At 48.1% G+C, this 24535-nt stretch overlaps 1 protein-coding gene across 2 annotated transcripts in view; it reads left to right on the plus strand.

Moving 5' to 3' along the window:
* ADD2 (adducin 2) overlaps positions 1 to 24535 on the plus strand; it is a 422666-nt gene that overhangs the window by 32012 nt on the left and 366119 nt on the right. The gene's annotated exons all lie outside the window — the stretch shown is intronic.

The following is a 24535-nucleotide window of genomic DNA, read 5'->3' on the forward strand; positions in this document are numbered from 1 at the left end:
TTTGCGGTGGTCAGCTCTTAATAGTATAAAGTCAGAACCGACCTGATCTATTTTCGATTCTAGGGAAGAGCGTGTTTGATCCAGTGCGACGCCTATTCTCTTGACCGCGGCAAGGACAGAGTCAAGTTTAGTGGATAGCGCCAAGTGTGGGGACCCATTGGCTCTATCATCGTCTGTATGTGAGGCCACAGAGTGCGTAGTCGGCTGTGGGGCATTTGATCGCAAGCAGCCCATGCCAAGTTTTGCATGCAGAAATTACTGAGGATGCCTCTCTGGGAGTTGCGGGCTATGTTGTCACTGCCCGAGGGTGATGGGGTAGCTTGTTCTACAGATGCTGATTGTTTCTTCGAATGTTGACAGGATCTGTTTTTAGTTGGGGTGCTGGTGGGTGGTAGCGGGTGATGTTGCCGGAACTTGTGTTATCCAGAGTGCATTTGTGGGCATCAGCGGTTGGCAGCTGGTATTAGGGGGCCGTGAGCTTTGCAGTAATAGGGCAGTAAGGTTCACTCCCAATCCAGATCTGTGGTGCAGGCGCATGGAGTGTTATTGTCTGGGTTCCCCTCCACCTCGGTAGGCTGATCTTGGAGCTTCGCCATGGACATATATGTCTGCTTGTGTGTGTGGGGCTCCTCCACTCCCCACAAAGGGGGTAAGGGAGGAGAAGGGGTGGCCGAACAGCGCCCCAGACATTCAGCATCTCAGTGCTGTGGTCGTTCCTCTCGTTGGGAGGCCTGGTCCGGCCTCTGGATCTCACACAACTTCGTTGGGCCTCAATGCGCTATTGTAAAGTATGTTGCTTGCAGGTGCGGGTTAGGTTGGTATTTTTAAGGCTGCCCTGTAGTCTTTTGTGCTAGTCGGGGTACCTGTCTGCATGCCTCGGGTCACTCCAGACTCAGAGCACGAACATCTGGGCGCCTCCGTGCTTCTTGTGTGCCCATCCTCGTGTCCCCGCAGCTAGTCTTATGCTCTGTCCAGGTCTCGCACCCCGGCCTGTTCAAACAACTCTGGGATCAGTTTAGTTGGTGAGCCTCACCTCTGGTTAGTGGTCGTGATCCACTGGGACCGCACATGGCTGCAGTCTTCACCTTGGGCCAGCGTAATCAGTGTCAGGTTGCATTGATAGGCCTTTCAGGCTGCACCCTTGCTCTTGTGTCTTGTCGCAGCTCTAACATCTGCTCCGGTTGGGCGCGTCCCTCCGTAATAGGGCTGGGTTGTGGTGGCTGCCTGCCTCTTACACTTCGGAGTTTCTGCGGTGGGCCCGGCGTACTCCGCCTGACCAGCCCAGCGATCAGATCCACTCACCACACCATGGCCACAGCTCTACTGCAGGGCTTCCACGGGGGCCTTGAGCGCCACCGCTGGTCCCGGGCTTCCTCCTTGCTGCCACCAGGGTAGGTCCACCTGCTCCCGTGTTCCCTTCTTGCCGGAGGCCTGCGGTATCTCCTCCAGTCTGGAGACAATGATTCCAACTGGCCTTAGAGTTTGGCAGGCATACTACGAGCAAGACTGCTCACTTTTCCACATCACAGCCCTCCATCCTGCAGCTTCCAAACTCGCCAGGCATGAACGTTCTGCATACAGGATAGGATTTTGTTATAACCGGTTGACTGATCAGGTGGGATTAAATTGTTTTGTCAGGATAATTGAGGGTGTAAGTGTGGAGCGTTAGAAGGTTGCGTCCGCCATTTTGGCTGGTTGGCTACACCCCCCGCATTCACCTGTGAACAGTTTCTTGTTTCAATGCCCTAGATATTCAAAGTAAGTTATCGGACCACATGCAATAATGCAATCTTTTTGGGACTATCCTCACACCCGCCCTTTGTAATACTTTCAGTGCAGTCCTGGGTACGAGCAAGACAGCTAGGAGGCTCTGTGCCAATAATGCATTGATTGCCCTAACACTAATAAACCCAGAAACCAAAAGTGATTGGCTTGGGCAGACAACACTCGGCAGTGTCTGGCCTCTGGGATCTCCAATGTACTCATGTCACATGAAATGCTGGTAAAGGAGGGGGCACCAGGCAGTTTAAATAACTAATGGTTCAGTCAATGACAAAGGGATCAGCTTGCACCATAGGTGCATTGGTGTTGTGCAGTTGGCACCAAAGAGACTCTCTCACCTTTAGGTGCTGGCACCTTCTGAAGGGCTGGTTAAAAGTTTCAAGTTGTTGAGGTCTGGGGGGTTCTCCTACTGGACTGGTAGCATCTATCAAGGACAAAGGGGAGCAACCTAATTAGGCTTACGTCTACAGAACACCTCTAAATGATGGTATCTCCTGAATGTACAGTGAAGGGCAGTAGTTATACTCAAAGTAGTCATACTCAAAGCGGCAGGCACCGCGCGGTGCCTGCCGCTTTGATTATGCAAATGCAGGGGGGTACCACAGGTACCCCCCGTGTGCCACCCCCCTTTGGCCTTCACTCTGGGGGCCCACAGGGGGCCCCCAGAGTGAACACCGCATGTCTTTCCGTGGCAGCAAGGCATTGACAAAAGCCCACTGTAATATGGCAGGCGGTGTCTAACAGACACCGCCTCCATGTTACTCGTTTTCCGCCCCGGCCACTAGGCGACCGGGGCGGAAAACAGGCGGGCGGTGTTTTTCACCGCCGCCTTCCCCTCCGCCATCCTAATATGGCGGGGGGATTTGAGCTTGCGATGTCGGGCCGTTTGCCTCCGCCAGGCCGGCGGTGGCCACCGCCAGCCTGGCGGAGGCAAACCGCCCGACATCGTAATGGGCCCCTTAGTGTCCAGTCAGGGCTATATATTTGAAAAGGAATAGGTATTCATTTTCACTAACAAATGGTACTGGGAGGAAATGTGGAACTTTCGTGGACTTTGCACACTGGCAATAGCTGTAGAGTCAAAACAAGCACACTTGATTTGATGTGACCTCTATTCCTCCAGGCAACAGCAAGCAGTTTAGGAGAAGTGTATAATCTAATGAAACTGTGAGATAGATATAGGAGCATCAATGTGCATGCTTTGACCTGTGTCTGTTGTGGTGAGCAGTTTGTGATGCTGAGATGATAGATAATGAAAGCTAGACAGGATAGGTAATGCCTGCGCATTGACAAATGCGGACAACTGATTGATAGAGATAACAGTTGTAGTACACCTTGCTCCACAGAGCATAAACCAAGCCTTTTCAATGTTACAAAGGGACAACACCCTCTTATTTTTCTATTTTGAATTTTATTTTAATAAAATGCAATGTTACGACTTAGGAGGGTTGTGTGAGAGATTTAGAGGAGTGGGCCCTGATGGTATTCCACAACGTCCACCAAGCAAGAGTTGTGGCCTGAGACTTGAGATTGGAGGATCATCAAGTGGATTTCAGGATTGAATGTCTCTCTTTCTCTCTCTCCCTTCCTCCCCTCCCCCATGAGTGTAGAACAATGGTAGTAATGCACATACCAGAGTGAGAGCAAGTCAGAATATAATGATAACCACACACAATTTGAGTATGAAAATAAGTGCACATATATAACAATATGAATAAACCAGTCCACTATGGGCTCACCTGATGCTCCCATAGGTGTGCTGGTAAACCCAAGATGTACGCCGAGACCTCTCCCAAGCTTGGTACCACCAGGAGTTGCGATCAGGGGGAATGACTTCTGTTGCCAAATGGGTTCTGCATATTTAATACTCCCAGAGTTTTTGCTTTTAGGATCACCCGGTTTTAGACATTTTACTGTGGGTGAGTCTCACTACATGTGTCTCACCCATGGTAATCACGTGGCAAATGGACTACACATGTTTGCCAGATGTGTCCACCTTTTAAGATCAGTTAGCAAGGACACAGCTAGGGTAAGGGGCACTTGGTTGGCTTCACGTGAACATGTGCACACACGTGTGCTGTCTGCGTCTGTGGGACTACTGTTGTGGGCTGTCTGGTAACTGTGCACAGGTAGCCTTGCACAGAGGGACTCTACAGGGTCAGATATTGCCCTGGAATAGGCCTTATAATATTAGTGGGCACTTATAGGTAAAGTCAGTGTGATTTACTGTTTTGTCTGCATTGACACTTTATTATAGAGAGAGTGCAGCAAATGTATATATATCAAATGTAGTATTATTATTTGGTCCAGGATACAAGTAGATGGAACTCTTGAAGACAAATACAGTAGTAGCAGAGAAAGATCTTCAAATAATATGACAACAAATTTGACAAAAGAATTCCAAATGTTGTATGGAAAATATTCCTTTACTTGGTAATAGTTTTTTGCGCACAAGTTATAAACCCGACCCCATTATGTTTGCAGTGGTACAAACGAATTTGCAAATATGTTGACTATGTAGATCATTAGATGATTTAGCCGACACATGTTTCGTCCCTTCCTGGGTACTTCTTCAAGGCTAAGTACAAGTTCAATCATTATCCAGAGCAAATTTGTATATGCAATGTGCTCGAACCTATAAACCTTTAAAAGCATCAACCAAAACTTAAACCCAGAATCCTGTTTATCGTGATAGATGCTCTACAAAGGTATCCTCTCAAGTAAATCTATAGTCCTTATGTAATGTAGATCCAATATGAAAAATGTGTGGCACTTGGTCTCAACAGGGCTGCCAAAAGGTTTAACTTGTACCACATTCATGAGTCAATGATGCAGTCCTTGGATGGTTATGGACCTTGAAAAGGCCTTGTTAAATATCGTCTTGGAGTCAGTGTGCCTTGCGACAAAATGACTCTCTTAGGAATAAGATAAGGCCCTGTGAAATATCGTCTTAGTTGGTGTGCCGTGCGACCAAACTGGTCTCCTAGGAATAAGGGGGATTACATGCGCTGTAAAACCTGTGCTCACCTTTGGGTAGTTTGGCACTTAGCAGTCAGGCTTAATCCAGAGGCAATGTGTAAAGCAAAAGCACAGCAGGCAGTTGCGATAAATCCACTAAGCGTCACAAAAGAGACTTCACACAGGATGTATGTAAAAAGTTTTGTATTAAACATACATAATCAATCTTTATAACATGAACATCAGGTACTTTTGGGCGTAAAACACATTTGGAATTACTACTAGCAATACTATGCTCATTCTTATGATTATGATATCAACAGTATGTACGTGGGGACAATTCCTAATCTAACCCCCACCACAGAGAAAGGGAGCACCCTTATGCGGTGCGTCATGCTGTGAACCCCAGTCCCACCTTAGCAATTCTGAAAATACAGTCCCACACAGTTATTTGATACACCACAGGTCACAACGATGTCAACAATATGGGCATACAGGAAATGTAAACACTTTTTAGCAGCACCGCCAGCCAGAGTCATGCAGGTAAACCCAATGTCAGATGTAGTGTGCTTTGGGCACTAAATAAACATATAACATGGCACCTCCAGCCAGCGTCGTGAATCACAGGTGGTCCGCACACTATCATTCCCACCCCCACACACTCGCTCTGCTTCTCTACGGTGCGACAGGTAACCAGCACAGTCTGTACAAAACGCTCTGGCACACACACGCACTCAGCACCCTAATGCAGTGTGCCTGGTACCCAGAAGGTCACTGTATAACACACTCTGAGGACTCTGTGGCCCCTGTCTCCCTCCACCCTCTAGTTCTCCCTGATTGTCCTATACCCCTGGATGATAAATAACCAACCCTGCCTCTCAGACACGAGGCTGCACGCGGCCAGAGTCACTTAGTCTGGGTCCTTGGGAAGCAGGTGGGAATATGTAACAATTTTAAGTAAGAGGTAGATGTAAACAAGGGGAGTGTAGCAGCCACTGGGTAAGGTCACCCACAGGTTTAAAAACACAATGGAGTCACGTAGTCTCTTGACCCGCTTACCAACATCTCTTGACCCGCTTACCAACTGTCTTGGAAGAATTCCTTCAACCCAGTCTATCTTGCTCTTTTTACTACCTGGTGGCAAGATTACTTTGGGAGGGGCCAGGTAAGGAATCTGCCCTAGAAGGTTTCCAGGTGGGTGAAGAGCCATTGGTTAGAAAATTGATGAGGGGAATTAGACTGTCTTTGCCTCCTGCACCCAGGTACTCCCTGTGGGATGTTAATAGGGTCCTCAACTTGTTTCTCTCTTGGCCAAGCAATAAATATCTCTCCAGGAAACAGTTATCAGGTAAGTTGGCATGTTGTTGAGTTTAATCTCTTGCAAACGGGTTTCAGATGTACGAGACCTGGATATCACAGGTAGGGTATTCACCCTCAGACGGGTTTACCTTTTATATCTCACGACAAACAAAATGTAATTCCAGGATTGTTTCTTATGGCAGATGAGTTTATTCATTATAGATGCCAGTTCGCACACACCGGTCCAGGCAATTGGCCAGAATTGCCTGGAGCAACGAATTTCAATGTGCAGCAGTCATAATGCCTCATGTCCAGGGAGATGCAGAATTAGTAGCTCATTGTGTTTGAGATCTGAAGAGCCTGATACGACTCAAACCAACGCGCACCAGACACTGTGCCCAGATTGCCTGAGCACAACCCTGACCATAGTATATCTGTTGGGGTGTCTCATTCTATCAAGAGGCTACCCTGTGTTACTCCCCATTCATTGGTTGTTCACTTTTTGACCCTCATTGGGGCAGACCACCAGTCCTCTCCTTACCTGGCCCCTCCTGAAGACCTCTTGCCACCAGGTAGTAGAGAGAGCGAGATATACCGGGTTGAAGGAATGCTTCCAAGACAATTGGGAAGCGGGTCAAGAGACTCCGTGACTCCCTTGTGTTTTTAAACCCGTGCGTGAACTTCCTGAGTGGCTGCTACACTTCCCTTGTTTACATCTACCTCTTAATTAAACTTGCTACATACGATTACCGAGGCCCTAGCACCTTTAGGAGCAGGGTGCACACCCAGGCCTTCAGTGACAAGTCCAGCACATGGGATTACCCGGGCACCAGCACCTTAGGTGCGAGTGTACGCACACCACCCTGCCCAGCCAGGCAGGCATGGGTTGATCCCTGACTTCTGCGATTACACATGCCTGGCCTGCATCGGCAGGCCGGCCACCTCGCTTTTAGCACCATGGGTGCAACCACGTTGATGGAGGCCTGCAATAGCAGGCCTGGCCAGAGTGTTGCAGGTATACACAAACCGGTCCCCGTTGGCAGACTGGGTACCTATCCAAAATGCCATAGGTGCCAGGGTGCAACCTCGAGTCTGCAACACAGGCTGAACATGTATTCAAAATAGCATGGATGATGGTGCATGCACTCCCGCCTGTAATGGCAGGCTGGGCGAATAGATAACCCTCCACAAGAGCAAATGTGCACCCCCTTGTCTGCCTTGGCAGCCCGGCCCATGTTCCAGAACACCGTGTCAGCAACTCTTCCTAACTTATGTATAAAGGCACATGCACTTTCACACTGTCCTGACAGTTAGGACGTGCTCAGTCCCGGGGCCCCACAAGAGCATTGGCAACATCCCAGGAATATCCTTATGAGAAGAGCCAAACTTCAAGCCAGGAGAAGCACCCCGTGGAGCTCCTCACTACCTGGACAGAGAACATCCATATGTACCAACCCAGCCTTCAGCCTACTACACTACCTGCTCCCATCAGGGCTTACCGGGGGTGGTGCCCTCATGGTACAGGACAACCCATTCAGAATTGGCTGAGGCGTGAGTAATGCCAACGTAGGCAGGCCTACAATGACAGATCCGATACATTGTTGACGGGCTATCCAGTGGGTGGCACACTTAGTGCTATGTCCCTCTACTAGCCAGTGCCGTACCCACCCTGGGTATGTGGTGTACCTGTTTATAGAGTGCATGGAGGTACAGTACCTAAACCTATCACGTTTGCACCCCTGCCTGGTGTGGCTGAGGTGGGTGCATGTACCCTCTCGCTGCACTGCAGGGGAAAGGTGCCCCAATTCATAAGGTGGCACGGCGAAAGTTGACAAAGACTAGGAGGAAAAAGCAAAAAGTCTTGGAGTAAATTCCCCTAGGAAGGCCATGTCCAATATTCCTATTTCTCTTGCTCAGCAATAGAGCCCAGGCATTTTCTCACTCTGCTGGGCCAAGTTAATTGCATTTCTCCAGAGCAGAGGGATCAAAGGCGGCCCCACACAAAATGAATAATTAACAATGCTTCCCTCAGCTCCTTAGGAGGAAGGGGTGGAGATGAAAATCCACATCTGTTAATTACCTGTCACATTGTACCAGAACTGGAGATAGAGGAGGAAGCTGAGGCAACTGGAGCCAACACAGGAGGAGGCTATTTTCTGAAGCTTTGGTGGGAAAGGCCATGGTGGTGATGTTAGCGAGGGGCAGGACCGAGACCCCAAGAAAAGATGTGACCAGTGGCTCCAGAATTAATTATGTCCTCATGATCTGTCCCAGCATGCTGTGTTGGGTTGGGTAAGGGGTGGAGAGATGATGTGGCACCTTAGCATTGACACCAACCTAAAAATTAACAGTGAGTCCAAATAACAAACAATGTACCCAAATATACAGGAACAACAGGGAGTAGTTTTAACATAAACGAGTTCCCATCAGTCTACCATCGAGACCGCCCTTCATCATCTGGGATCTCTTGTGCATATATCGATCACATTCAGGGGTAAAAACCTGTGCTGGCAGATGGATACGCCATGCGCAGGAAAAACCACAGTGTTGTTGCAGATGTGAAAAGAATGGCGTGTCTGGTGGAGAACTGAATAGCAGTGCTGTGAAAAAGTGTGTGTTGTGAAAAGAAAGAGAAGAAGGCTCTAAAATTAGGTAGTGATCGGGAAAACAATTTTAATAAACACCCTCACACTCCTAAATCAATAAAAACAGTGCAAAAGTGGTATAACAAATGACCACTAAAAAGGATGTAAGGTCGACATGTTTCTGCAGACAAACGGAGTCTAGAGATCTCCTGCTGCTTCTTCAGGACCATTAGTGCTACTGCTAGATCAAAGTAACGTAAACCATATCACCTGAAAGTGTATGTATAATCATCTTCTCATCCTAAGGGTAGGAGAGAAAATATGGATATGAGGGTACAGTGTCATGGATACAAGTAAAAGAAAATAACATGCACAATGTGCCAACGTTATTATGTGCTAGTCGTAAGCCATTATTGACCAACACTTAGACCGTCAAAATCGGTCACAAATCACCAGTTCAGTAAATTTGTAAGTTTGAATTCACTCACCCACGTGATGGGAAGGAACAGCTCCACCTCACCTGGCACGAGCTCAGGTAGTGGATGCACCGCACTATGAAATAAACAACAAATAAAAAGATGTATCTACATCTATATATGATCCTAGACTGACCAGTCTAAACATGCGCCACACCAAGCGTCTCAATCCTGCCAGTGCCAGGAAACATCACCTGGTCACGTTAGCTGCTTATTGTAAATAGTTAAGTGGTTATCGGTCGATAGACTCAGAAGCCAAAAAACTAGCCGAGCCACATCTCACACACGCACGCACACTGACTCACCTCTCCGTTCTCCACCAGACACGCCATTCTTTTCACATCTGCAACAACACTGTGGTTTTTCCTGCGCATGGCGTATCCATCTGCCAGCACAGGTTTTTACCCCTGAATGTGATCGATATATGCACAAGAGATCCCAGATGATGAAGGGCGGTCTCGATGGTAGACTGATGGGAACTCGTTTATGTTAAAACTACTCCCTGTTGTTCCTGTATATTTGGGTACATTGTTTGTTATTTGGACTCACTGTTAATTTTAGGTTGGTGTCAATTCTGTTCAGGGGGCTTAACAGTTAGGGTCGAGAAACTTACCCCTGGGACCTCCTTTGTGTTTAGCACCTTAGCATTGGCCTTTGGTGCCTGGCTTCTAGAACCTTTCACCACTTTTTAAATACTCTTGCACAGGGTAGAGAAAGGACTGTTTGTGCTTTTTGCTGCTGGACCCTGGAACTATGACAGCCATGGACAACTGGAAGGACAAACCCCCCTGATGCCCAAAATGACTAAGGACCCTGCCCTCAGTTAAACCCAGGACCAGTGGTTCTCTCATGGGCCAATGAGGCTGGCCCCTTACACCCCCTGAGGACCAACTGGGGGAAAGCCCTGGACATCTGCGCCCAGAGACAAAGACCAGGAGGAAAGCTGGTGCAGTGGGACAGTGGAACCAGCTCCCTGAAAGGTACAATGCAATGTAGTATGCCACGAATAAAACAAGCCCAGGATTGTCAGAATCATACCAGCGAGCTTGGTTAATATCTTTTTTAAGGTTGGTGACCCTTGACCTTCCTAGAAAAGCTGAGTGCGTGGAGCTCTGCTGCCCCATGAGAAATAACCCCTGGGGGGGGGGGGCAGGTGGGGGTTGCCATAAGAAACAATCCTGGAATTACATTTTGTTTTTCGTGAGATATAAAAGGTAAACCCGTCTGAGGGTGAATACCCTACCTGTGATATCCAGGTCTCGTACATCTGAAACCCGTTTGCAAGAGATTAAACTCAACAACATGGCCAACTTACCTGATAACTGTTTCCTGAAGAGATATTTATTGCTTGGCCAAGAGAGAAACAAGTTGAGGACCCTATTAACATCCCACAGGGTGGAGTACCTGGGTGCAGGAGGCAAAAACAGTCTCATTCCCCTCATCAATTTTCTAACCAATGGCTCTTCACCCACCTGGAAACCTTCTAGGGCAGATGATCTACCAAAATGGCTGAGAGGAAAGTATTTACCGACCTGTAAGTCATAGCATCATTGACCAATGAGGATAAAAAAAATTAAAGATAGGAATGACTCTTGATTCATTGGGATCAGCATCCCTCTGCACACACCAACGCAAAAGACTTGGAGCTGTTTCCGAAAGTTTATTTATTTATTTATTATGCAATTTATATCGCGCAAACTAAACCCGAAGGTGTCAAGGTGCCTATCAAAAAGGTCGAAATTGCAAAGCACCACTACAGGTATGCGCGTACAAAGAGATGGGCTTTAGGGCAGAACTAAAAGCTTGTAGAGTGGGGAGAGACCTTACTTCAAGAGGGAGAGCATTCCACCATTTAGGGGCCAGATTGGAGAAAGCTTTACCCCCCCATCTGGTCTTCCGAATACGAGGAACGGAAAGAAGAAGTCTGTTAGAGGAACGAAGATTCCTGCCAGGATTATAATGGGACAGAATAGATCCAATGCCAGTGAGGCTGGTTTTAGCTAAAGCCTTGTAGACCATACACATGATCTTAAAAAAGATACGGTCCACAACGGGAAGCCAGTAAAGCTGCTTCCGGGCAGAGGTGGCAGAGGCATGACGAGGTAGATCGAGAACAAATCTGGCTGCTGCATTCTGGACCACCTGCAAGCGCTGTAGCTGACTTTTATTCAGTCCAGCATACAGCGCATTGCAGTAGTCCAGACGAGAGCCCAGGAGCGCAACGGCAAGTTGCTTTCTTGCCTGTAAAGAGAGATAGTGCCTGATTTTCCTTAGTATATGGATGATACCCCAACAGGTCGATACAGTCCTGTTGACCTGTTGGTACATGCTAAGGATAGGATCGATCATAACCCCCAGATTTTTAGCCGAGGAGGTAGGATCAGGTCAGGCACCCAGTGAATCCGGCCACCACTCAGCTGACCAGATCTCTTCCTTTCCTCCAAACACCATCACCTCAGTCTTCTCCCCGTTCAGTTTCAATGAATTGTGAATAATCCATTGGCCGACTGCCTCCATGCAAGATCTAAAGTTGGCGGCAGTCGACGTAACTGACTGGGAGAGAGAGACGAGGATCTGGGTGTCATCCGCATAGGAGACTACCTCCATCCCAAAAGATCTAATAAGTCTGGCAAGGGGGGTCACATAAATGTTAAAAAGGGTAGGACTAAGCGCTGACCCTTGGGGGACCCCACATTGCACAGACAGGGATGGAGATAGAAACTGACCCAGCATCACCCTTTGCTCTCTATGATCAAGAAAAGAGGAAAGGAGCCCCAGGGCCGCCCCCCGAACCCCAATCTCCTTCAGTCGAGATGTTAATACCGAGGGAGAAAGGGTATCGAAGGCAGCCGTGAGGTCTAAAAGGATCAGGAGGGAGGTCTGTCCCCCATCTACCCGCGTGCGGATGTTATCAAGCACTATGGTGAGGGCAGACTCGGTGCTATGTTCCCTCCTGAATCCATGCTGGGATAGATCCAGACAGCCCGAACTCTCCACGAAGGCAGCCAGATGTTTATTTAAGTAGGCTTCTAACATCTTCGCGGGAGCCGGGAGCAGTGAGATGGGGCGAAAGTTTTTTAATACCCCAGGGTCAAGAGAGGGCTTCTTGAGCAGTGGTTTAACCACAGCATTTTTCCACTACTGGGGAAAAATGCCCTCCTTCATCGCCCTATTCATGATGTCAACCAAAGGGGGAAGGAGGGATCCTCTACACTGCTTAAGGAACTTTAGCGGGCAGACATCTAGCGGAGAACCAGATTTAGTTTTGTTAAGGAGAATCTCAAGATCTTGGCAAGAGAGAGGAGGAAAGGATTCCAGACCCACGAGCCGAGATAGTTCTACAGAATTAGAACCCAGGACAGCGGGCACCGGAGGCTCGGCGGTAGAGGATCTTTGCGACTCCAAGGCAATGTAAATGTCCGATATTTTGGACTGAAAGAAGGAGGCTATCTTGTTGCAGAGCTCCTGAGATGCAACAACAGAATCTGGGATCTGGAGAGAAGTAAGAGAGTCGATAATCCTGAAAAGCTCTCTAGGAGATGAGTGAGGATGTGAGGACCGTAAAGTATTCTTGTTTGGTCTTAATCACTTCCAGCTTGTATCTTTTTAACAGGATCTTATGGACTTCTCTATCCTTTTGGTCCCAGCTAGAATGCCATAGGCGCTCCTGTCTCTTTACTTCTTGTCAAAGGAGCCTTGGTTGTTCTGAGAACCAGGGAGCTGAAGGTCTTTTCCTGGCTGAGTAACAGGACCTAGCAGGAGCCAGTTCATCCAGGGCCTCCGAGATGGTCTTTTCATATTGCGAAACCGCTGAGGGAACATCCATCCCCTGAGTAGAGGACAGACTAGATGTCCACGGATAGAAAGAATTTTCCCTGATATTTTTAAAATTCCTTCGTACTTCCATTGTACTCGGGGCCCTTCTAATAGTATCCTGGATCGAATAGGTCAGATTAAAGGGAACGGCCAAATGATCCGACCATGAAAGATGGAAGGGGTCGGTTACAGTCAGCCTCTGATCGTTAGAAAAAATCCCATCGAGCGTGTGCCCCGCTCGGTGGGTGGGTCCTTTCACCAATTGGGTGAGTCCACAGGCTGACATAACTTCCAGCAGGCAAATAGTGTCATAGGCCTCCAACAACTCTAAGTGAAAATTAAAATCACCCAGAATAGTGAGATTTTGGCGGCAAAAATAAGGTTCCAAAACCTGAAACAGTTTCAGCCCAAAATCTGTTCTGGGGCCGGGGGGACGATAAAGCAGAATCCCATTAAACGCGGGATTAGAAGAGTCGGACAGGGAAAAGTATAGTACTTGGAACACATCCTTGGGGTCAGAGACAGGTATAATGTGGCATTGGAACCTGTCTTTATACAGAATAGCCAGCCCACCACCAACTCAGCCCATTCTGTCCTGCCGTGCTAAGCAGTAGCCCTCAGGGACCGCTTCAACAAGATCTGGACCTGAAGAGTCTTTAGCCCATGTTTCGGTGATAAAAACCCAAGAGGGTTTCCTTTCTAGTATGAGCTCCTTAAAAACCATATTATTTTTAATGAGTGAGCGAGCGTTGATTAGAAAGCAATTTTCGCTCAACGCACAGAAACCAGAACAGGACTCCAAGGGAGAGGGGGGGGAGGGTAGGTTGGGACCTCCCGAGTCTACCTGAAAGCAGCCACATCCCATGGGTAGTAGGAAGTCTTCAGGGGTGCACCTATGGAAACAAGGTGCTAGTGGAGGTTTGAGCCGTAGTACATCCTGTAAGGAGTATTTCAATGAGTGATGGCCTACCTTTTCCTGACCTGTAATCCAGCCATCCAGCCTGTCCTCAGCGCAGACGGGCGCAGACGGGCTGGACTCTGGCGTGACTCCGGGGTGGCTGCGGCGAACACGCTGCGCGTCATTATGATCAGTGTAAGTAGAGCTCTAGCCAGTCCTCCTGACTGCTAGAGCGCGGGAGAGTCCAGCGTTTCCCTACACCCACCCAAGATGGCGCTCACCAAATCCTGAGCGCGAGGGACCGGCCCGCCAAAGTAGCGGTGAGGAGCCTATTAAGGTGCAAGAATGCGAGCGGGGGTTTAAAAACAGGGGATAACAGTGAAAAACAAATTAAATGAAAGACAAAAACGGGATAATTAAAACAGAAAGTATCCTGAGCACGAGCCTAGCTGTGTTAGTGCTAGCAAAGCAAGGAGAGCCTACCTCCTGCCCTGCTTATATACAGATCCCGGCAACAGTCTCTAGCCAGTCCTCCTGACTGCTAGAGCGCGGGAGAGTCCAGCGTTTCCCTACACCCACCCAAGATGGTGCTCACCAAATCCTGAGCGCGAGGGACCGGCCCGCCAAAGTAGCGGTGAGGAGCCTATTAAGGTGCAAGAATGCGAACGGGGGGTTAAAAACAGGGGATAACATTGAAAAACAAATTAAATGAAAGACAAACACGGGATAATTAAAACAGAAAGTATCCTGAGCACGAGCCTAGCTGTGTTAGTGCTAGACTTTCCACCTGGACCTGTAATTCTCAATGCCATGAGGGGCTTTTTACTTTCCACTACTAGATCATGAGGATTCCCATGAGGATCCTGCAAAATGTCTTGTCTCTGGGGTAGACAGATCAGAAAATCCCAAGAAAGTTCCATCATCACTAGAAACCTTGCTTATGATCTCCAGAGTGGCATGATCCCCACCAGATTCGCCTTTTGTCACTGGATCTGCTTCATTACTCGCATCAGCCATTTTGGATCGACCGCAGAATGTACTGGCGGATTGAACCACGCTGCCCGAAAGACTGTGAGAAGCACTGCGAGAAGCATTTTACTCCTTACGCGCCACTAAAGCGTTCAGTTTCCGGCAGACAAAACTTGAGCTTTCTAGAATATGAAGTCGGCGGCAGCCGTGAGCCTCCTTCGATTACAATAATAGAAGGTGGCCCCCCTCCCTCTTTCCTAGTTGCAATGCAATGGGACGCATCTAGAAGAATAAAGAAGGCTACTGCACGTGAGGAATTCCGTGCAAAACCGTTTGTTCTTTGAATTCCCTTCTTTTCAAAACTATTGATACATTGACAGCGCCCTGATGAGATTCCAGGAACTTTCGCCCTGGTATCGAAACGCGTCGGCTTGTTAAAAAGGAGCAATTTTGATTAATTCCTTCATACCAGCAATAGCTGGTTTCACTAGCGGTCATAGATTGACTTCACTCCTTGCATTTTCTTGTTGATTCATTCATTATTACCACGTGTATAGAGTCACTGTTTTCAATGTATATGTTTATTTGATATACTGTCTTGTTTAACAACTGTATTATTTTTACGTGGGATGTTTATGACTTAGACATTTGATTTTGTTTTGTTTTAGTTGCATTTGTCATTTGTTATGTGTTAAGTCTGAAATACACTTGTGTACATAGTTTTGTAAAAAAATGTTTTGTAAATATGGGGATATAGATACGTGTCTTTTCTTGCTTTAAAATCTTCTTTTAAAAATCATTAAATAAATATGAAATAACTGGTATAAATAAAAATACCTTGTCGATCTAGACAAACAGTGTTTTCGACATTCCTTAAGTGTGGGTATAAATATAGGTGGCTAGGCACTTTCATGTGTTTTCTCATTTAAATAGGGTCCAGCCTACCCACCTGTCCTTAAGGGCCTGACTCCTTAGGTTTTCCAATCACTACTCGCATCGGCATTGCAAATGGGGAACACGCGTACCCCTCTTTCACACTCCAATCTTGCAGGAAAGCATCTATCACCTCCGCTTGCGGATCCAGCCTCCAACTGAAGAACCGAGCCAGCTGGCAGTCAAGGCGAGAGGCAAAAAGATCCACCGGGAATGGATTCCAGATCCTAACAGGTGCAGTTGCCATGTACTGAGTTCCTGAAGGTGACTGGAATGCCAGTCGGCTACTTCATTGGACTTCCCCGAAAGATACTCCACAATCAATGAAATGTTGCATTCCAAGCCTACTGCCAAAACCCATTTGCCAGCTCTGCTAGCATCTTGGATCGTGGACTCCTAAGCGGGTAGTGTACCTCACTGCCAAGATGTTGTCCATCTTCGACAGAACTGAGCAAATCACCTTGTCTTGTACCATGGACCATGTAGGAGCCCGCCAGGATCTCCAGGCAGTTGATTTGCAGGGATTGCTCTTCTGATGAACAATCTCCTCCTGTGGACAGACCACACAGCTGGTCCCCATCCTGTCCTACTGGCATTGGAATTGATCTCTATTTATGGACTGGAACTGAAGATGGCCCTTCCATTCCAGGCCTCCATCTGAGTCAGCCACCCTCTAATTTCTTCCTTGGTATCCTCAGACAATTGTATTATCGCCAAATAAGGCAAGCCTTCCCAAAGGTAATGTGCTTTCAATCACTATAGATCCTTGTAATAAATAGGGCCAGGGAAAATTGCTTGAATGAAAGATACTAACAGGACCACCAAACGGGCCAACTGTCTGAGGGGCGTGTGTGACCTAGCCATGGTCTTTCTGAGTTTGTGACAAATCTTTGCCCTTTTCTTGGAAGGCAGGCTGAAAGTGGACTCCGGGGAGTTGATCACAAACCCCAAATAGGATGGCTGCTGAGAAGGGACCAGTAGGGATTTCTGTTTGTTTATCTAAAATCTCAGAAGTTCTAGCAAATCCAGCATCACCTGGAGATGAATGGACAGAGTATGTATGCTTTGATACATCAACAGAATGTTGTCAAGGTAAACAGTGAAATGTACACTCCTGGTGCGGAGGAAGTCCACTATTGGTTTGAGTACCTTGGTGAAACACCAAGGGGCGGATGACCTACTGAAGGGTATGATCCGAAACTCAAGGACCTAACCACCCCAAAGAAATTGCAGAAATCTGCAGTGAGGGGGAAAGGTACAATCAGATAAGCGTCTTTGAGGTCCAACCGTACCAGCCAATTCCCCGGGTGTAGAAGGTCCCCAGGGAGATGGTTCCATCTTGAAATAGTGATATACTAGCCATTCGTTGAATTCTTCAAGGTTGATAATGGGACGCTGGCCCCCATCCCTCTTCTACACCAGGAAGATGTTGCTCACAAATCCAGATGGGTGGACTATTGAAGGCATGATCGCCCATTTCCTCACCAGCTCTGTTACCGCTTGATCAACATAGGAAGATTGACTTGTACTAAAAACTAAAGGACGTGGTTTGGTACTCTGATTGGGGGTCCTCAGGAATTCTAACCGGAAACCCTTGATTGTCTGTGGAACCCAAATGTCAGACGTGACCTCCCTCCAATACAATTTGAATAGCGACAGTCACCTTCCCACTTTTAACTGGGAGGAAAGGCGAGCCCTTACTGGGGCAGAGCCTTGGGCATGGCCACGTCCACCTCCCCTGCCCACACGGGTATGCTGGGAATGGGGGGAGGGGCAAAAGTTGCCAAACTTTGCTGAGTCTTGATATTTCCTTTGGTGGGAGACTTGGCCTTTTTGGGAGACATTGGTAACGAAGGAGCCGAACGAACACCTCCTGCCATGTCCGGCACCAAATATCTTGTGTGAGAAAATGTTCTTGATCGAGGCCTGTGCCTTATGAAGTGAGTTGAATGTGACAACAGATTTGCCAAGCTCCTTTATAAAGGGGCCCCAACAACCCCAATGTGCTGTAGGGGCCCGCTTCTGAAACGGCCAGGTCCCATAGCTTCGGGTCCACCTTAATTAAAAGGGAACACCGCCTCACTATTCAGAGTGCACAATTGACATTCCCCAGCAGCATGACCGCTCTCTGGGCCCATCCAGACTGGATTTCGGGGGATATGAAGACCCCGGACTTCTTGGCCTCCTCTGCCCTATCTAAATTTTCGTATGTGACCCTCTAGTGGCCAAAAGCTTGTCCTGGCATTACTGCCAGGAGAGGTTGATGCCGTTCTTTGGTCCTGGGGTTCTTTGGTCCCTAATATACTTCACCACAAATGTTTGCCATATGTTCATCTGTCTTGGGAGTGAGGGCCCGCAAGCGGGCCCTTACTTCTTTTTCTAGTGACTTGCAAAGCCTCCCAGCCACAAAGGTTGCTACTTTGTCACTCAGAGACCACATGAAGGACCTAGGATAAAGCAAATCATACAGGTCTAGCATATCTGCCATCAAAGTATCTGGCGAGGCAGTCGGAAGGGCCCAGGTCAACAACGGAATCTTCTTGGGAATCATCATCCCTGCTGGGGAGCGGGAACGAGGCAGTGCAAAAAGGTCAGGTGCTGGCACCTGAGCTAGCAGGAAAGCTTTCTTGAGGTGCTCAAAAGCGACTTTATCGACGCCCTGGTCCGCAGGGCTCATGGCGCGGGGTTGTCGGACACTCTGCCCGCATTGTAATTCTGGTGAGCTTGTTCCAGCCTCTCCAACTTTTCCACTAAGGGCGTTGAGGTTTGGGTCACAAAAGTTTGTATCCAGGCATCCACTGCCTCATAAAACTCACCATCTAGAGGCAGGACAGAGGCAGATTCCTCCTGCATATGCTCAGCCTCTGATTCCTGCATGCTAGGAATCACTGTAGTGTTAGGAAACCTAGCTGGTATGGAGAGTCAGGGAGTCAGTGACAAATGGGATCACATCCTATAAGATACAGAGTGTAGACAGCCTGGGACGGTCACTGCAGTGCCTGATAGGGTCTTGGGAAGGTTAACAGTAGGCCGCAACAGGCCTCGGGCCTAGAATAACAGTAGCAGGTCTAAATTGGCATATGAGGCCTCAGTGGGCAGCACAACCTGCAAGGTTCGGGTCTCAACCCTACTGAATCAACAAGCCCAAAACTACTGCCACTGGGCCTGTCAAACTGACTCAAGCAGAACCTGCTCGGTAATTCTTAGGCCGCCTGGGGTTAATTTTTTACAGACCCAACCCAGCTGGTGTGGCAGTCACCACACGGTGCAGAATTCAACTCATGAGGGCTTGCGAACCAACATACAGACCTTTTGAAGGGCATAGAGGCTTCCAGCATGTTGGGGGCACCAGTGTATTGGCCAAGACTCCGGGATGCGAGGCTGCATCTCTGCAACTGCAGAAACGGAGCTCAACACTCGCGTATCCAGAGGAGCATCTTGTTTGCTTTTATGAGAGTCCTCTAGTGGCCGGTGAGCAGAACCACTAGCATGCAGCACCCTTGAACACTAGTCTTAGCCATGTGAGAAACGTTGAGTCGCTCATCCACGGCAACCTGCAAAAGAAACAACATTAAGCGTGCACAAGTACTAGGAGGCAGAATTTCCCTGAAAGCATCAAAAACCGCATATAAGCTATGAAAAGAAACCACATTAAATATGCACCACAACACGGGGAACCAATGACAACAGTTAAGACAGTCAAAAACAGAATTCCGCATTTTTCCTTTATTATTATATAAATCAAACTTTGACTATTTCCCCAAAACATTTCCCCAAACTGACTTAAAACCACAAATTCCCCAACAATTCATCATTTGCAAATCCCCAAATTGTAAAATTCCAAACTAATATTTTTCTCTTCAAATCTTTCCCTTTTGCCATTTTCCACCTACCCTCCCTTCACCCCCAGAGGGAAAGGATAAGTCCGCTCTAGACTATCCTATCCCCCCAAAGAACGCCTAAAAAGAACATAACCACAATAATGGAAAACTGTAAAGACTGTCCTAACGTGACAAAAATAATAATAATTATTATTTTTATATATATATATATATATATATATATTTTTTTTTTTTACAGAAGAACAAGAAAACCCTGCACCCAAAACAAACTTGGGAAGGGTGGGCCAAACGAAGCTGCACCACACTGCTCCTCGTCACCGCTGTGACGTCAGTCCCTCCCGCCCTATGCTACCCCCTCTAAACCCTCCCTTTCCTTAACCTGCCCTCTCGCGATGCGTGGACCGTTCCACCGCGCAAATTCTCCCAGGGGGACACCGGCTCGTGCCACATCCCCCTGGGACCCATCGCGCAATAAGAACATTCCACGCATATCTCTTGGATAGCATAAAAGGTCACTTTTATTTTAAGACCGTCAAAAACAGAATTCCGCATTTTTCCTTTATTATTATATAAATCAAACTTTGACTATTTCCCCAAAACATTTCCCCATACTGACTTAAAACCACAATTTCCCCAACAATTCATCATTTGCAAATCCCCAAATTGTAAAAATCCAAACCAATATTTTTCTCTTCAAATCTTTCCCTTTTGCCACTTTCCACCTACCCTCCCCCCACCCCCAGAGGGAAAGGATAAGTCCACTCTAGACTATCCTATCCCCCCCAAAGAACGCCACCCAGGAAAACCAGAGTGTTTTCCTGCCCCACCCCAAAATAGGAAAATTGAAAACAGTTGAGATGACTTTGTTAATATACCATAAATCGACCCCCAGAAACTAGCCAACAAATTCCACCACTCCATGAGATAATAGGCCCGTCCCCATTTGAGACAGATGCACGCCATCCTTTCTGAACAAGTAAAGTTCTTTGCCTGAAATATGTTCATGTACCAAAACAGTAATTCCCATCGCTGAGCAATATATTTTCATGGCTCTATTTAACTTCCGGCGAGCTCTCTCCACTGCCGAATGCGTACGAGCCCACTTCCATTGCTGTCAATAAATAAATTCTGTCCATACAACAGAAGTACCTACCCAATTGTCTTTAATCACAGCTAAATCTAATTTCATCTGATGTATGAGCGAAAGACCTGAAAGCGCAACAAGATCATTCTCTCCCAGATGTATTATTAAAACATCTGAAAATCTCATTAGCCAATTAGACAATAAAGGAAAAAGATCTCTCCACTTCATTCCCCCAACTCCTTTCCACAATACTTCGTGGTCTGTACTGTGTAACCCCAAAGCTCTTCCACAAAATGTGTTCCGCAAAGACAGCTGCCCATTTCACAAAAGAGTGTCCTACAATCCATGTTCTCTTTCTCCTTGGAAAGGATAAAACTCCACCCAAGATAAGAAACAAAAATTAACCAGCATAGTAACAAAAGTGAAGTGCATTCAATGGCGAACACATCTGAAAAAATAATCAGATTTCCAACGACCTAACTTTTGCAAATCCTCCCTCCCCCAACCCAATCTGGACGCCTCCGTAGCAGCGCCAATTCTAAAGGATTGAGTCCCATAAAGCAATGAATTTTCCCCAGCCAAAGCTAATACTTTCCTCAAAACAGCTACTAACTGGAAACCAGTAATTGTACCACCATCAGGGTGACAAAAGATAACCCCAGGCCGAAATTGAGGAGACTTAACAAAGGATTCCCATTCACTCAACGGACAACAACCCACCACTCCATTCCCGCCCAACCGGATACATGTTCCTTTTCCCATCTGATCTGTTTTTGACTGTTGTAAACAAATCCTCAAAACAAAAGTTTCAAAACTTGTATATCAGATGTTAGAATACCCTTCTGATTCTTTAAACCAAGCAATTCCGAAATCCGAAAAGCACCAAAAAACAGCCATATCCTGCACAGCTTAAACCTAACTACTTCCCACTCATCCTAGCCAACACTGGGCAACAAAACTAAAATGCGTTGCAAAAGATCAAAAGTAATTGTGGATGGATGAACCTTGCTTCTGGTAAAACCTTTCAACATCCTACGTAACAAAACCCCAACCTGTAACTCCACCCCAACAACAACTTACTATAACAAGCATTTACAATGCAATGGTTTCGCCTTTGGAAAAGTTAGAGTTATTGGCATTGTAAATGACAAAATTTGGATTTATGTGTTGGTTTTGAAAACAGATAAATAAATGGCATTGTCATTTACAGCCATTAGCTTAATCTCTGCAGTCACTCTGCACTCTCTAGCACTCCCTACTCACTCTGCACTCTCTAGCACTCCCTAGCACTCCCTACTCACTCTGCACCCTCCAGCACTCCCTAGCACTCCCTACTCACTCTGCACTCTCTAGCACTCCCTAGCACTCCCTACTCACTCTGCACTCTGCACTCCCTATGCACTCTGCACTCCCTCTGCACCCTGCACTCCCTCTGCACTCCCTATGCACTCTGCACTCCCTCTGCACTCTGCACTCCCTATGCACTCTGCACTCCCTATGCACTCTGCACTACCTCTGCACTCCCTATGCACTCTGCACTCCCTATGCACTCTGCACTCCCTATGCACTCTGCACTCCCTATGCACTCTCCACTCTCCACTCCCTATGCACTCTCCACTCTCCACTCCCTATGCACTCTCCACTCTCCACTCCCTATGCACTCTCCACTCTCCACTCCCTATGCACTCTCCACTCCCTATGCACTCTCCACTCCCTATGCACTCTCCACTCTGCACTCCCTATGCACTCTCCACTCTGCACTCCCTATGCACTCTGCACTCCCTATGCACTCTGCACTCCCTATGCACTCCCTATGCACTCCACTCTGCACTCCCTATGCACTCTCCACTCTGCACTCCCTATGCACTCTCCACTCCCTATGCACTCCACTCTGCACTCCCTATGCACTCTCCACTCTGCACTCCCTATGCACTCTCCACTCCCTATGCACTCTGCACTCCCTATGCACTTTCCACTCTCCACTCCCTATGCACTCTGCACTCCCTATGCACTCCCTATGCACTTTCCACTCTCCACTCCCTATGCACTCTGCACTCCCTATGCACTCTACACTCTGCACTCCCTATGCACTCTACACTCCCTATGCACTCTCCACTCTCTATGCACTCTGCACTCCCTATGCACTCTCCTCTCCACTCCCTATGCACTCTCCACTCTCCACTCCCTATGCACTCTCCACTCTCCACTCCCTATGCACTCCCCACTCTGCACTCCCTATGCACTCTCCACTCCCTATGCATTCCCTATGCACTCTCCACTCCCTATGCACTCTCCACTTCCTATGCACTCTCCACTCCCTATGCACTCTCCACTCTGCACTCTCCATGCACTCTGCACTCCCTATGCACTCTCCACTCTGCACTCTCTATGCACTCTGCACTCCCTATGCACTCTTCACTCCCTATGCACTCTGCACTCCCTATGCACTCTCCACTCCCTATGCACTCTCCACTCCCTATGCACTCTCCACTCCCTATGCACTCTCCACTCCCTATGCACTCTCCACTCCCTATGCACTCCCCACTCCCTATGCACTCTCCACTCCCTATGCACTCTCCACTCCATATGCACTCTCCACTCCCTATGCACTCTCCACTCCCTATGCACTCTCCACTCCCTATGCACTCCCTATGCACTCCACTCTGCACTCCCTATGCACTCTCCACTCTGCACTCCCTATGCACTCTCCACTCCCTATGCACTCCACTCTGCACTCCCTATGCACTCTCCACTCTGCACTCCCTATGCACTCTCCACTCCCTATGCACTCCACTCTGCACTCCCTATGCACTCTCCACTCTGCACTCCCTATGCACTCTCCACTCCCTATGCACTCTCCATGCACTCTGCACTCTCTATGCACTCTGCACTCTCTATGCACTCTGCACTCCCTATGCACTCTCCACTCCCTATGCACTCTCCACTCCCTATGCACTCTCCACTCCCTATGCACTCGCCACTCCCTATGCACTCTCCACCCCTATGCACTCTCCACTCCCTATGCACTCTCCACTCCCTATGCACTCTCCACTCCCTATGCACTCTCCACCCCTATTCACTCTCCACTCCCTATGCACTCTCCACTCCCTATGCACTCTCCACTCTGCACTCCCTATGCACTCTCCACTCTGCACTCCCTATGCACTCTCCACTCTCTATGAACTCCCTATGCACTCTCCACTCCCTATGCACTCCCTACTCTCCACTCCCTATGCACTCTCCACCCCGTATGCACTGTCCACTCCCTATGCACTCTCCACTCCCTATGCACTCTCCACTCTGCACTCCCTATGCACTCTCCACTCTGCACTCCCTATGCACTCTCCACTCTGCACTCCCTATGCACTCTCCACTCTGCACTCCCTATGCACTCTCCACTCCCTATGCACTCTCCACTCTCCACTCCCGATGCACTCTCCACTCTCTATGCACTCTCCACTCTCCACTCTCTATGCACTCTCCACTCCCTATGCACTCTCCACTCCCAATGCACTCTCCACTCTCCACTCCCTATGCACTCTCCACTCCCTATGCACTCTCCACTCCCTATGCACTCCCTATGCACTTTCCACTCTCCACTCCCTATGCACTCTCCACTCCCTATGCACTCTCCACTCTCTATGCACTCTCCACTCCCTATGCACTCCCTGTGCACTCTCCACTCTGCACTCCATATGCACTCTCCACTCTCCACTCCCTATGCACTCTCCACTCTCTATGCACTCTCCACTCTCCACTCTCTATGCACTCTCCACTCCCTATGCACTCTCCACTCTCCACTCCCTATGCACTCTGCACTCCCTATGCACTCTCCACTCTCCACTCCCTATGCACTCTGCACTCCCTATGCACTCTCCACTCCCTATGCACTC

Source organism: Lissotriton helveticus, chromosome 11, assembly GCF_964261635.1.
Source record: "Lissotriton helveticus chromosome 11, aLisHel1.1, whole genome shotgun sequence".
Taxonomy (NCBI): Eukaryota; Metazoa; Chordata; class Amphibia; order Caudata; family Salamandridae; genus Lissotriton; species Lissotriton helveticus.